General features: G+C 38.8%; 1 protein-coding gene across 3 annotated transcripts in view; it reads left to right on the plus strand.

Annotated features, from left to right (window-relative positions):
* The first annotated feature begins 3,986 nt into the window (after nt 1-3,986).
* LOC106065498 (uncharacterized) overlaps nt 3,987-16,190 on the plus strand; it is a 44,548-nt gene continuing 32,344 nt past the window's right edge. Inside the window, exon 1 of one of the 3 annotated variants that reach the window (XM_056044271.1) lies at nt 3,987-4,513. The gene's annotated coding sequence lies outside the window, so the exon portion shown is untranslated. The remainder of the gene's footprint in view (nt 4,514-16,190) is intronic. The other 2 variants (XM_056044272.1, XM_056044273.1) reach the window with 2 other exon arrangements.

Raw genomic sequence — 16,190 nt, forward strand, 5'->3', positions numbered from 1 at the left:
GATTAGGATTTTATTATGTAGGGACAGTGATTTTGACCACCAGATCGGCCGTAGGGTGTTAAAAGTACGCCTAGCCTTGTTGATCCGATTCTTGACATCTGCGCCCGCTCACTCTTCTTTGTTTAAGATAAGATGTAGGTAGACTATAAGCCCTTCTATTTTCATAAGCACTTTCCTGGCATAATGGCTTTAGCCCTCGAGCTCCGATTCAAGTTGTTCACACACATATATATTGCTATAACCCTAGTAACGGACTGAAAGGGTTAATGTTTGTGCGGCCTATTGACACACATGATTCAGGCCAATCACACAGGTCAAGGGCTGTTGAACAAGGGACATTACTGCTAATGCACGCATTATGACCAATGTTATGGTCATTTGACAGAAAGCCTTTACAGACGAGAGACAGTGTGTAAAGAAAGGACAGTTGAGTCCAGGACAGCAAGCAGTAAGGACTGTGTGCTACGAAGTGAGTCCTCGAAAATGTAGCTGTACGAGCTAGAGAGACTTGTAGTGATTAGTTAGGCAGTTCTGTAGTGTAGCAAAGCATTTGAAGTTACTGTAGCCAACTGTGTTTATTGGCTGTTGTTGATGTAATTGTAAATAAACCGCCACCTTGTTTATTGAAGCTCTTGTTGTCAAGTTGATGTTTTAGATGTGTTGTGTTGTTGGGCAGTGTTTACAGAGGGCCTGATAGAGAAGATCGTAACAATATATATATATATATATATATATATATATATATATATATATATATATATATATATATATATATATATATATAATTGCATTTGAAAAGCGATCACCAAGATACCCCCTTCTTACTCACTTCTCTCTTTTCAAACCAGACATGTGGTTATATCTAACGATTATATCAACTTGTGACACGGCTGAGTGTTGTATAAGTTTTTATTTTAACTTCAAGCAGTGCTACTTCGAGACAAGACTCCGAATATCTAGGTACCAGCACTGGATACGGAGGCGCGGTGGCTGAGTTGTACAGCGCTTGACCCCCGAACTGAGGAGTCCCGTGTTCGAAGACTGGGGTTTTTGTAATATTTCGGGATCTTAAGGGCGCCTCCAAATCCACCCAACTCTAATGGGTATCCGACATTAGTTGAGGAAAAGTAAAATCAGTTGGTCGTTGTGGTGGCCACATGACATCCTTGACATCATCTGCCCCATAGATCGTAAGGTCTGAAAGGGGAAATGTACTTTATATTCCTCGACTAGCCGCGACTTGCGTAATATTTTTCTTTAATAAACTTTCTAATTACAATGTATTTTATTTTATATATTTTTTATTTTTCTTCCCAGGATGCACTTTTAAATGTAGAGCTCATTAACTTTTTTCTTTTTTCTAATCACAGAATTAAAATTTTGATTTCAAATTAAATCATTAGGCCTCGGTAGCTCATCAAAGCATTCCGACACTTGAAGACCTGGGAGAGGAAAGGACGACATCGTATGCTGTTTTGTGTGTGTGTGTGTGTGTGTGTGTGTGTGTGTGTGTGTGTGTGTGTGTGTGTGTGTGTGTGTGTGTGTGTGTGTGTGTGTGTGTGTGTGTGTGTGTGTGTGTGAGAGACGTAGGTAGTGTTATGTCCATCGGTCTATTTCAGTGATGCCCAAAATACGGCCCGCGGGCCAGATCCGGCAAGCGACGTGGTTCCATCCGGCCCGCCGAAATGTTGGTACAAAGTGTAGAAATTCCCCATCCAAGAAGAATATGTTTAAAAGTGAATCTTTACCTTCGTTAGGGCCCTCACGTTTTGTCTGATGGATTGGTACCATGAAATTTAACATTTTTTAAAGAAATATGACTCTGAATGTAGAATTTAGCACGAAAAGTGAATGTATCTTTACTTTTTTGTGGAACATGATAATAAACCAATATATTTGTTTTATAAAGAAAGTGTGGCTTTGTAGGGCCTGTAACAAAATATGACGTCAATCTTGGTTTGAGCCGGGAATAAAAAGATTGTGAAACTTTGCCTAGAGATTGTAGGATCGATGAGAATATTTACCAAATAGAGACATGAAAACGAGTCTGGAAGCTACAACGTTACTAACATTTTAAGAAGAGAAATGAAGCCATTTTTCGACGCGTAAAAAATACTTCAAAAATCCCATTAATTAATTTAATTTTAAATCCACTGGTTTCTAACTAAATAATTTTAGGTCAATTTCACTTCGTTTTCGGATCTTTGATGCGGCCCGCGAAACGAGGGTTGGAAATTAAAATGGCCCGCAGGTCGAATTAGGTTGGTCATCACTGGTCTAGTAGGATCAGGAATTTTACCTCAGATTTGGATAAAATTGGGGGAAAGGCGTGTTGATACACTGTAGGACTCAGGGCCGCTTTAATGCCATGGTTGCTGACGGCCGCTGACTTGTAGCACCAAACTGCTGGTAGACAACTAAACCCGCTGTAGGTGTATTGTAGTTTAACTTATACAATTTAAACTAACTTTTTTGTGAACAAACCTAAATAGAACTTTTATTACAATATAGACCAATTCAACTTGAGATCAAATGAAAACAAAATTAAAACAAATCTAGCTCACTATAACAGTAAGTCTTTACACTCTGGCATCCTGGAGTCGTCTCCAGATCTAACTACAGTTTATGAAATCTCTATTTCATCAGCAGTTCACTCCCTTTTATCCACGGCTGCATCAATTGTACTGAAAGGTTACATCAGAACTCCTCAGCCAATAGAAAGACACACACACAGTCTATATTTAGCAGTATTTACCTAATTTTTTGTCTGGGCATATTTAAGCGATTCATTTTGTATTTCCTTCGACTATTTGTATTCGTGAATATTGTGTACACCAGTGATGCCCAAAATACGGCCCGCGGGCCAGATCCGGCCCGCGAAGTGTTTCCATCCGGCCCGCCGAAACGACAGCACAAAGTGTAGAAAATCCCCTCTCCAAAGGGTTGATAAAGTTATTTTTTACCTACGTTAGGGCCCTAACTTTTCCTCTGATGGATTGATACCATGACCTTTGACATTGTGTTTATGAAATGTGACTAGATGTATAATCTAACAGGAAAAGTGAATGGATCTTTACTACTTTTTTTTTGCGAACATGACAATGAGCCAATGTATTTGATTTGGAAAGATAGTGTGGCTGTTTAACAAAACATCAAACAAATATGGAAGCATTCTTGATTTGATTCGCGAATAAAATATTATTAAACTTCGCCTAGAGATTGAAGAATTGAAGTTGCCAAAAACAGAAAAGAAAATGAGTTGGCGGTTAAGCTAGATAGAATGTTGCTCGTATTGTAAGTAGAGAAATGAAGCCATTGTTCCGAAGTGTATAAAAGAAGACAAACTTCAAACATCTCACTAATTAATGTAAGTGCTAGATCCACGAATTTCTAATAAAATAGTTTTAGTTCTATTTCATTACGTTTTTGTATCTTTTCGGTCATGTGGCCCGCGACACTAGTGTCGGAAATTAAAATGGCCCGCAGGTCGAATTAGGCTGGGCATCACTGGTGTACACAAATATAGACAAAACAATGTATGCAAATAAATCTACGAAGACTTTAACCTCGAGCACTTTCTGAAGTGCATAGTTTATTACCTGACATTCGTTTGTTTACCGAAGACTCGTAAATTTGAATCCGTCCAGTCTGAGTCTTGAATAGCTGAATACACATTACAAAATACAGGAAACTGTTTCTTTTTTTTTAATAATTTTATTGTCCCATTCATAGACGTTGACTTTACGTCGGCATTGATTGTGTGTTTGTGTGTCTGTGTGTGTGTGTGGTTGTGTCTGGGTGTGTGTGGCTGTGTCTGTGGTTGTGTGTGAGGGGGGGGAGAGGTGGAGGAGCGCAATATTTAGCCATAGGACTAAATGCCAGCACAAAAAAAGGAATCATTAAAATGGGGTGGGGGAGAAAGTCTCCGGGGGGGGGGGGGGGAATGAAAGGGGGGAACTATTAGACTGATCCATTCTGGAATGGTCCAATCCCTCTGGCCCGCGTGAATACCGGCAGAGGTACGAAGAGTGGAAGTGTTGATTCCATCGGTTGTTTCAGGAATGGGCCAGTTACACGGTGTGAAAAAGGGGGGAATCAATAGAGGCTGATCGAGTCAATGAGTGCTGTAGATAGCATTGCCTTACTATAAGTAGCATCTAGGGCTTCCGTGCCACTACTGCGTAGAGCTAATTATCGCAAGATAATTTTGGGGTCTCATTGTCACAGCGGGCTAAGTGTTGGAACTAGTGTATGTGTTGTAGGCCTATTTTTCTCATTGTGTTTACTATCACATCGGATCACGTGTTAGATCTAGATCGAGTATTGTGGTTTTACTGTTACATTGGCCTAATTAAAAGACGCTTCGCTCTTACTCGAATTGGATTAAGTCTTACTACATTTACTTGTACAGAGGACTTAGTGTTGGGCGTGTGACTTGTTCTAGCATCGGATAGGGTTCCTACTACTGGACTGCCTGGTTTCCTTGAGTAGATTTTTGGTTTGACTACAGTAGGTAAGTTCCTATGCTTCCCCTAAAATAGTGTTAGAGCAAAATGAAGTAGATGATTAGATCAATGTTTATAGTTTGGTCTTGTAAATATGCATAACACATAAAGAACGTCACAGTGCGTATATTTGTGCATTCTATAAAGGGCGGCGTAATTTGTAGTTCTACAATATAGATGAAGGGCACCACAATATGTAAATCTACGCAGTTAATAGCGGGCTAGTGGGCGTCACAATATATGTAGATCTACGCAGTTAATAAAGGGCGTCACAATATTTAGATCTGCACAGTTAATATAGGGCGTCGCATTATACGTAGCTCTAGGCAGTTAATATAGGGCGTCACACTATGCAGATCTACGCTGCCAATAAAGGGCGCCACAATGTGTATATCCACACTGTCAATAAAATGGCTTATACTGCATAAACCTACATAGTAACAAAACAATGTTACAAAGACAGTTTGTGTGGAAACACAAGCTCAAAATAGGCCCTCAAAGGGATCCACCCAAGCAGGTAAAAAGGCAGGTTTCAATATTTTCAGAAAGAACATCAGAATGAAACTCTATTAAATACAAATGAGAGAAGAATGGAGAAAGAAGGTAGAGTGATCTTGTGTTGTGCCCCAGCAGACTTAAGGATATGTGAAAGTGAATGTGAAGTTAGATTTGAACCTGGCCTAACTGATGTCTTATAATGAATATCTCATTGATCTTATTGTTTTGTAAAGGATCAATATCTTATTCAAATCCTCAAGAAAAAACATTTCCGTTAAAAAAAAAATAGTTACGTGTGTTTGTCTTCTGATATAATTACAAATCAAATGATAATAAGAATAACTACTCATTAATTTTGTTTTAAATTATGCTCAACTTAATAGATTTTTTTTCTCTTTTAAAAAAAGAAAACTTTTTTTGTGTATATGTAGTAGTTCGTATGACAGAACTTACATAACTTAGAAATACAAATATAATAAAAAAAAATGTAACAAAAAAAATCTAAAACCATATGCATAAATATTTTTAAAATTTGGTGAATGGTCATCTCCCTTTCTAAAGAGCCACCCGTGTGTGTTACTATTAATAGTGAATAGTTGTAAAAGTCGTGTATTTTTATGACAAACTGCTTGCATAAGTGATTAAAAAGTGATTAAAAAATTAGATTTGTCGCTTTCAGAAAAGAAAAAAGTGGCCGTTGCATCAAAATTTTGAATGTTCTAAAATGTTAGGGTGTCAGATTTTCACCATCTTTTCTAGTTTACGAGATCTAAACGGGACAGACATTTCACACAAAACTAAAATCGTCTTTTCCCCTTTCGGGGGCCGCTAAAACGCGTCACAATAAGTAGGTTTATAGTAACAAAACGGTTTCACAATAGTTAGATCTGCAAAGTCGATAAAGGGCGATACAATAGCTAGATTACACAGGCGATAAAGGGAGATACAATAGTTAACTCTACACAGGCGATAAGTATCAACTTACATCTAATAGATCTAGCAAGTTAACTCTTTCTTTCCTAACTCAAGATACCAACGTTGATTCCACCAGAATGTGGTAAATAATTACGGAGAGAAAGAGTTAATTGAGAATAATTCGTTACATAAAGAAAGGAAACTAGGAAAATCCCTGACAGCTGTGACTAAATTTCCAGGTCACAGCTGGCACATGCGCAGTAAACAAAAAAACTGCACTCATCTTTCAATGTCGAACTGGAAAACATTTACATAAAACACGAATGAGAAATTTGATGAATGTTTCGCATTTGTAATAAATCATTCATCCAAACAGTGGCCAGGTAGTCAAGCTGTTTAAACGAGGCGGCCCGTAGCTGTACACGGGGCTCTGGGCGACTGTCATATCAAGCCATGAATAATTGTACGACGGGCTGATTAGAGTAACACCATTAGTAAAAATAAATTGCTACATTTAGAGACACTTTAGGACAGAAGAATACAAAGTAAGTAGCAAAAACATAAAACCTGAATCTTATCTTATCTTATGTGATACAAACGTTACTTCAAAAAAGAAGATGATTACGTCCTACGCGTCTTGCATTTAGTCACGCATATTAACCAATTAACTTAAATTCTGCCAAGTCACTGGTTTTCCTGGCTAGCTCAGGCAACCCATTCCATGCTCTAATAGCACTAGGGAAGAAGGAGTACTTGTACAAATTTGTCCTCGCATATGGGACGAGAAATGTGCCTTTATCTTTGTGTCTTTCAGAGTATTTTATTAAATTTTGTTTTTGTATTTGAATCAGCCATGAAAACTAAAGACTTAGCATAGCTTAAGTTTAAGTTACTGATTAACATGCATGACTAGATTGACATGCTATAGAAAGATCCTAGGTATCACTTACAAAGACTGCATCATGAATGAAGAGATTAGTAACAGGATTAATGCAGCAGCTGCACCCTACGATGACTTGCTAACCACTGTCAAAAAACGCTAACTCAAACTCTATGGCCACATCACAAAGTCCCCCAGGGCTCGCAAAGACCTTCCTTCATGGCACAGTACCAGAAGAGGCAGACAGAGACAGCGGTTGGAAGACAACATAAAAGAATGGACAGGCCTGGATGAAATTCTATCCAAGGTAAAAGACAGAGGGGAACGGAGAAATAATGATACAACCATTCAAGCCAATCTACTTACGCTGAAGCGTATGAATCCTTGTTTCGCGTAGGGCCCCGCATACTGTTCCCCCCCCCCCCAACCCTGTCTCCACTTTATTGCGTTTTAAGCCTATTAAGCTTAAATGTAATTGTATAATTTTTTACTTTAACGAATTATGTTATGTTACGGAACTAAAATTTCGTACACTAATCAAAAGCAAATAACTGAATTCTCTCTAGCACAATACGATGCTCATACATGAAAACAGAGGAGAAAACTTCAAACTACAGAAATACCACATTCTAACATAGCCATTTCAGTAGCACGAGATCTGTCTGTAAGGGGAAAATAATAAGTGATGCAACTAAAAATAGATGAGGTCGTCGGAAAACCCATTCATCATAAACCAGATCGAGGCTAACTAATAGGATCACGTGATCTTAAGACAAACTTGAAAAAAAATAGAATCTCAGAAATCCTCCCTGGCTTGTCTGTTCAACTTGCGTAGAATAAACATTAATAAGAGCATAAACAGGGCAGTGACTTTGATTGAATTCACAGTTAATTTCGTACAAGACGAGACCAAACGATCTGTTGTGCCGCCTCGTATTGGCCCCGTGCAGGGCCTGCATTATGTAATTGGAGGCCCTAGGTGAGTTGAATAAAGTGGCCCCAAATACAATAGAAAAACACAAAATTAAGGGCCAAAAATATGCAATAAATTATAAACCTCTAACATCTGTCTAAATAAAAACAACAAGTTAAATTCATATAACGCCGATAGCAAGACTATGTATCGTGGATGATGTATGATCACCAGACTAGAAATAATGTTTCGACAATTCACCAAAAGAAGAAACAATGGTCTTCTAACTTATGGAGTCTAACAAGTAGATCTATACATTAGTGAATAAACCTTCAATGATAGTAGAGACTTAGAGAGCTAGACTAGTGGACATAGAGTCATAGAGTTCTGCTAAGTTTGAGATTTGAGCCATGTTTCGCAATTTTTTCTCTAAAAAACATTCTTCGAGTCCTGTGGGAGGCCCACACCTATTGGAGTCCCTTGGCGGCCGCCTAGTTTACCTACGCGTGAGGCCGGCCCCATGTACTGATACATATTCTCTCGTTTAGCCGCCACTTTTATGTACTGCCACTAGAGATCGATATATTCCCTTGAGTTATCTCATATCTTATGCTACTGTGTACCTGTACGCTATCCTTGTTTTGTTACTGTGCGCTTTCCTTGTTTTGTTACTGTGCGCCATTCTTGTTTTGTTACTGTGCGCCATTCTTGTTTTGTTACTGTGCGCCATTCTTGTTTTGTTACTGTGCGCTTTCCATGTTTTGTTACTGTGCGCCATTCTTGTTTTGTTACTGTGCGCCATTCTTGTTTTGTTACTGTGCGCTTTCCTTGTTTTGTTACTGTGCGCTTTCCTTGTTTTGTTACTGTGCGCTATCCTTGTATTGTTACTGTGCACTATCCTTGTATTGTTACTGTGCACTATCCTTGTACTGTTACTGTAAAAAAAAACAACACCTTTACATGCTACAGAATGATTGTATTTTTACCGCATTGTTATGACATGATTAGGAATTTAGCTCAAAAAGTTTTTTTTTTTCCATAAAAAGGGAACGTTTTGGCTTAGAGACTATGAAGTGATTATTAAAAACAAGACTCGGATTTAAAGCGTAGCGAAAGTAAGACTTTTGGCAACGTTTGAGTGAGTTCGGTTTTAGTTTCTGAAGTAGATTTTTAGATAATCCGATATTCGACTGTTTCCTTCATTACGTAATAAACTTCTTGTTCGACGTCGTTTATCAGCGTCGACTACCTTTATGTCGTTGGCCTTTCGCCTTGTGTTGTTTCGTTGTTAGAGTGTTACGGCGTTTGGCGTATCTGGCCCAGACAAAGCGTGGAGGTGCCAAACAACATGAAACCTTCGAGTTTCTAAATAATAATAGAGAAAGGGTACGCCTTTACATTTTATTTTATCCCGGGACCCCGGATACCTCGCTACGCCACTGCTGCCACAATAGGCCTATGTTCCGTTGAACCGCCATATTATTTAGTGTTTCGATGTATTTCTTCCACTATATCCAGTATTTCGACGCTACTAAAGGCCCCTATATTCTTCCACTATATCCAGTGTTTAGACGCTACTATATGCCCCTATGTTCTTCCATTATATCCAGTGTTTAGACGCTACTATATGCACCTATGTTCTTCCATTATATCCAGTGTTTAGACGCTACTATATGCACCTATGTTCTTCCATTATATCCAGTGTTTAGACGCTACTAAATGCCCCTATGTTTTTCCACTATATCCAGTGTTTCCAAGCTACTAAATGCCCCTATGTTCTTCCACTATATCCAGTGTTTCCACGCTACTAAATGCCCCTATGTTCTTCCATTATATCCAGTGTTTCGAAGCTACAATATGCCCCTATGTTCTTCCATTATATCCAGTGTTTAGACGCTACTATATGCCCCTTATGCTCTTTCATTATATCCAGTGTTTCGACGCTACTATATGCCCCTATGTTCTTCCATTATATCCAGTGTTTCGACGCTACTAAATGCCCCTATGTTCTTCCATTATATCCAGTGTTTCGACGCTACTAAATGCCCCTATGTTCTTCCATTATATCCAGTGTTTCGACGCTACTAAATGCCCCTATGTTCTTCCATTATATCCAGTGTTTCGCCTCTACAAAATGCTCTTGAGGCGACACATCACCATGGAACAGCCATTGATGTTGGGGAAAAAAAGGGGCCAGATTTTTTCTGAGCCTTGAGCTCCAAATAAACCAAAAATAAATTTTGCAGACGGCCAAATCTCTTAACACTGGGACCTGCATCACGTGCGAGTGGAGATTATCTGGCAATACAGAAATAAGCGCCTTAATGTTTCTTATTAGATGTGCAGCAATCAATAGACGCACCCCCTCCCCCCCCCCCACCCCCTTGTTATTGTTCCTTTTTCCTACGCTGACAAGAAAGCAAATATTTCTAGACACAGAGATAAGTAACTTGTGAGACTTGTGCCTCCATCCTGGCAGTAAATCCAAAAAAAAGAACCGTGAGATGCGTAATAAATGAATATTCACATTTGATTAGAGCAGTGGTTCCCCTGTGTTCCCTGTGAGTCCTAGCAAGGCCTAAATATACCTGGCAGTAAATCCAAAAACAGAACCGTGAGATGCGTAATAAATGAATATTCACATTTGATTAGAGCAGTGGTTCCCTGTGTTCCCTGTGAGTCCTAGCAAGGCCTAAATATACCTGGCAGTAAATCCAAAAAACAGAACCGTGAGATGCGTAATAAATGAATATTCACATTTGATTAGAGCACTGGTTCCCTGTGAGTCCTAGCAAGGCCTAAATATACCACAAAGTACCGGAATAATTAACTAATAGGCCACCACGTGAATTAATCTCTCTAAAAAAATAAGCTAAGTGTTCCGCTAAATACTTAGAAAGTGTGAAGTGTTCCGCTAAATACTTAGAATGTGCGAAGTGTTCCGCTAAATACTTAGAATGTGCGAAGTGTTCCGCAAAATACTTAGAATGTGCGAAGTGTTCCGCTAAATACTTAGAATGTGCGAAGTGTTCCGCTAAATACTTAGAATGTGCGAAGTGTTCCGCTAAATACTTAGAATGTGCGAAGTGTTCCGCTAAATACTCAGAATGTGTGAAGTGTTCCGCTAAATACTTAGAATGTGTGAAGTGTTCCGCTAAATACTTAGAATGTGCGAAGTGTTCCGCTAAATACTTAGAATGTGCGAAGTGTTCCGTTAGAAGTCAAGATTGGGAAACACTGGAGTGACACCACTCGTAAGATCACTTAACTTAAAACACGTCAGGACAGAAGACTAAAGCAGCTGTAATACATACATCAGGCGCGGTGGCTGAGCGGTAAAGCGCTTGGCTTCCGAACCGGGGTGTACCGGGTTCGAATCCTGGTGAAGACTGTGATTTTTTAATCTCGGGATCTTCGGGCGCCTCTGAGTCAACCCAGCTCTGATATAAGTTGTGCTGGTCACGTGACACACCACAGAAACAGATGACCTTTACATCATCTGTCCTATAGACCGACTACAAGGTCTGAAAGGGGGAACTTTAATTTTTAAAACAAATACACTGACAAAACCTAAAAATGTACAGAGAGAGACAAAACGATAGAGACATTTTCTTATACAAATTAAGTTTCTTTTTCCAAGTAGCATTAGCGAAAATAACACGTTGCCGAATCACATAAGAAAACTTAATTTCTTATTAGACCTTTAAAATTAAGTCTCTAATTCTTATCTTATATAATACAGACGTTACTTCAAAAAAGAAGATGATTACGTCCTACGCGTTATGCAATATCACATAGGAAAACTAAATTTGTTATTAGACCTTTAAGTCTCTAATTCTTATCTTATCTTATCTTATATGATACAGACGTTGCTTATAATAAATGAAAAACTGTCATGGAATCCAAATATTGATGAAACTTCAAAAAAATCAAACAAAGCATTAGGATTTATTAAAAGAAATTTCTATAAATCAAATAAGAACATAAAACTAAAATGTTATTTAACCTTGGTTAGGCCAACAATAGAATATGCATCCTCCGTTTGGGACCCCTCAACTCAAGAAAACATTAAGAAACTCGAACAGACACAAAATAGAGCAGTGGGATTCATAATAAACGAATATTCACATTAGACTAGAGTAACGCCTTTAGTAAAATCACTAAATTTAGAAAGCCTTCAGGACAGAAGACTCAAAAGTAAAGTAGCAATTATACATAAAACACTGAACCATAATCTTCAAATACAAAACAAAATTTAATAAAATACTCAGAAAGACACAAAGATAAAGACACATTCCTCGTTCCATATGCTAGGACAAATTTGTACAAATACTCCTTCTTCCCTAGTGCTATTAAAGCATGGAATGGGTTGCCTGAGCTAGCCAAGAAAACCAGTGACTTGGCGGAGTTTAGGTCATTGGTTAATATGCATGACTAAATGCATGACGCGTAGGACGTAATCATCTTCTTTTTTGAAGTAACGTCTGTATTATATAAGATAAGACAAGATAAGACGATGACACACTAAGGGCGTAGAAATCTTTTTTTTTTAAGAAACCTTTGTCATTTATAACCTCAATTATGCAGTCGTCTTTTTAGAGTACCAGAAGCGTTGTCTGTGGTCCTCCTTTGGTCAGCGGTCATTTCTTATACAGACTGTGGCATACATATTTTCTAACCTCTGATGCAGACAAAACCGATTTTCCCCTGGGGTCAATTTAAGTTTCCTTTCTCGTCGTCAGCACCTGTTTTCGGCAAAAGTTTTTTTTTTTTTAGTAGCACCGAAAGGGAACAGCCGTTGTTAGTTTTGTGTGGTCTGTCCGTCCGTCCGTCCGTCCCGTTTAGATCTCATAAACTAGAAAAAAATATTGAAAAATTCGACATTATGATGTTTTAGACCTTTCAAAGTTCTGATGCAACGGCTACTTACTTTTTTTTTTTCTGAAAGCGAAAAAAATTAATTTTTTTAAAAATTAGCTATGCATGTAGTTTCATCATAAGAATACGCCATTTTTACAACTTTCACTATTAATAGTAAAAAAAAAACAACACTAGGGGACTATTTAGTAAGGAGATTATTATTTAGCGTAATGTAAACAATTATAATAGAACGGTTTTTATTTTTGGCACAAAATGTTTAAAAATGTTTATTACTAAATTATTTTTTTTTGCCAGACTTACATACTTATATTTTAAACAAAATATCTACTTTTTTTTTAAAGATTAAAAATCTAATCAGTGTGCATTGAAGTCGAATATAACATGTAAAACAACAATTAATAAGTAGTGGTCAAGACTAAGACTGCTATATTAGTTATTATGAGAATTCATTATGATTACAAGGAATCTTTTCTCATATACAGACAACACAACAGAAACATACACATAAATAGATTATTATGTACAACATATAGTAGACCACGCCCATTTACCTGCTTGAGTGGACCACTTCGGGGCGGATTCTGAGTTTGTGTTTCCACACAAGCTCTCTCTGTAACTTTTTTTTTTTTTAGGGGGAGGGGGGGGCGATCTCAAATTTAACTGGTCGTTTTGCTTCTGCTAAATAGGATGAAGACAGTTTCACTTTTCTAAAATGTCTGGAGGATTGAATGAAAAGTTTGAACTTGTGCGCTATTCATTCGGAGATGGTTAAGGCAGCTGCTATGAAAACCACCACGTTAGAATGGGAGGAACAAGAGCGCCCCCACCCCACTTCAATCGCCCCTGACACCATGGCTGAATAAATGGTCGTGCGGTTTGCGCGCTGGACTGTCGTTCGGATTTATCGATGGTCGAGGGTTGAAACCCTGCCCGCTCCATCCCCCGTCGTCCTGCGGGAGGTTTGGACTAGGAAGTAAACTATCTTCAACTCTGAAGGAACATCCGAATTATGTAAAACATTATACGAAACATTTTACAAAACATAAATGCGCTCTGGACTGTCGTCTCCATAGTTCCGGGTTCAAAACCTGCAGCCATCTCCCTTCGTCCAGCTTTTGGCTAGGATACATGTTGTGACACGGTTACTATGTGGTCAACCGTGACACACGGTCAAGTGTTGGGTATCGAGAGTTAGCGGACTGGGGGGGGGGGGGGAAGTGACGAGTGGGTAGACAAGAAGAAAGGAAGTCAGCGAGTGAAGTATGAGATCTGTATATAACGTTTGCCGTGTATATATGTTTTGTTAAAATGTTCCACAATTAAAAGGCACTTTAAACGTATAAGGACTTGTTTCTTCACAATACATTTATCTTCAATTGTGAACGATCACCATAAACCTGTCAATCAAACCTATCTAGAGATGTGAAAGGAACGATATTAGAGAATTAAAAAAATGTGTCAGTCTTGCAAGTTTCTGTAAATATAATGGTTAAAAAAATAAAATAAAATAATTTTAAAGCAACCATTTAAAACAAAACAAAGATTTACATGACTGCCTGATAATTTTTTTTTCTATATTAACAAATAACTCACTTATTATGGTCTTTTGAATTAAGAATTCGTGTGTTCGTCACATTTCATACTCAATGACGTGGCAAAGAGCTATTGGTCTAAACTGCCTACAGGTTGTGACGTTGCAGGTCAGAGTTCAGGCCTTCTGTAACTATTAGTCTCTCTTTTCAGACCTTGCGATCTTTAGGGCCGATGATGTCAAGGTCATCTTTTTCTTGGCCAACGGTTAACAAGCAGGGTGTCATGTGGCCAGCACAACATCCACCACCTTTACTTTCCCTAACTAAAGCTGTGTGCACTCAAGGGCGCCTTGAAAAAGTCCCAAAATTCGAAATCCCAGTCTACACCGAGATTCGAACCCATGACCCAGGTTCGGAAGCGAAGCGCTTAACCACTCAGCCAATGCCACCCCTAGTTTAAGTATGACTTTCAAAATGCCCATTAACAATAAGTGTAAAACGTTATTTCTGAACGAAATAATACAGTGAGTTTGTGTTACGCACAAACTCCTTGACGCCCCTGCGTACTTAATTAAAATAACGAAAAATTTTGTTTTCAGAAGATCGAAAGCAGCTGTTGTTATTAATATCGAGCACTTGTTCTTCTTCATCTTTCTTATTGTTATGTTGGAGCGTTCAGATGACTAGACCAATACATGAGATGAACTGCGCAGTGGTTTCCAAATCAGGGAGCTCTCCATATAGTTTTCTTTCTATTGGGGTGATTTGGAGCCAATGTCTTATACGGGCCTCTTGGTAAAGAGAGCAGTTTTGGAGGACGTGGTCGGCATTCTCTGGTGATACTCCACATGGCAGATTTCACTGGTTCCAATTTTGAGCTTCCGGTACATGTGTTAATATCGAGCACGAATCAAGTGATGGGGAAATACATTTTTATATGGCTTTTAGTGTTTGTTTTGTGTTTTATGAATTCTCAGGAAGATCGGTACATGGAACAGACCGACAGCACAAAAAAAAAGAGGGGGGGGGGGAAAGGCAGCTTTTTACAGTTTTACAAGTGTCGCTAAAATTGGAGGACATAAAATATCACATTTAAGCTTTAGTTTGTTTTTTTTTTGTTCATTCCTTCAGTTTGTGGTGTGTGTGTGATGTATGTGTGTGGGAGGTGAACTCGTTTCAATTACGCTTGGCATTTGATTACTTCCATACGCCTCGTTGTCCAACAATTACGAGTGTAGCTTCGTATAAAAGTTAGCTCGTGGCTAACTAGATCAACTGGCAAGTGACTTATATGTGGTTCACATGTTCATTTAGGGAAGATAATCTCTGCGCCTGAAAGCCAAAACCTCTGATTTTGTCTGAAATGAACAACGTGCTGGGCAGGGACCCACGGCCTCAAAATGTGCTGATGGGAAACCTACGCAGGATTTCTTTTCCTGTCCGCCAATTAGGTCAAGATGGCGTATTATCTTATCTTATATAATACAGACGTTACTTCAAAAAAAGAAGATGATTACGTCCTACGCGTCATGCATTTAGTCATGCATATTAACCAATGACTTAAATTCTGCCAAGTCACTGGTTTTCCTGGCTAGCTCAGGCAACCCATTCCATGCTCTAATAGCACTAGGGAAGAAGGAGTATTTGTACAAATTAGTCCTAGCATATGGGACGAGGAATGTATTTATGCATATGCATTATTTGCATTACGTTCCCGATGTTTTCAAAGGACGGGCGGGGGGTATCTGGGAGGTATCTGCAAACAACTCTCTGTGCGAGACAAGATTTGAACTCAAGCCCTATTGATAGGTAGCCAAGCGGGCCTTGCCTCTCAGCCACTCATCCAAAAGACACTGATTCAAGTTTTCATAATTTTATGTCCACGTAGTGAGAGTGAACTAAACCGAGACCAGCCGTTACAGAAGCCCTGAACACTGAGCTGCAACGTCACATCCTGTGGGCAGTGATTGGTCTCGACTAAACCATCCTTATGCCCCCTTCACTTCTAACCGTGTCCCCTAAGACTTACGGTGTGGGGAAAACTTTTAGCACACGAACCAAAGGTT

Source organism: Biomphalaria glabrata, chromosome 10 (genome assembly GCF_947242115.1).
Source record: "Biomphalaria glabrata chromosome 10, xgBioGlab47.1, whole genome shotgun sequence".
NCBI classification, from domain to species: Eukaryota; Metazoa; Mollusca; class Gastropoda; family Planorbidae; genus Biomphalaria; species Biomphalaria glabrata.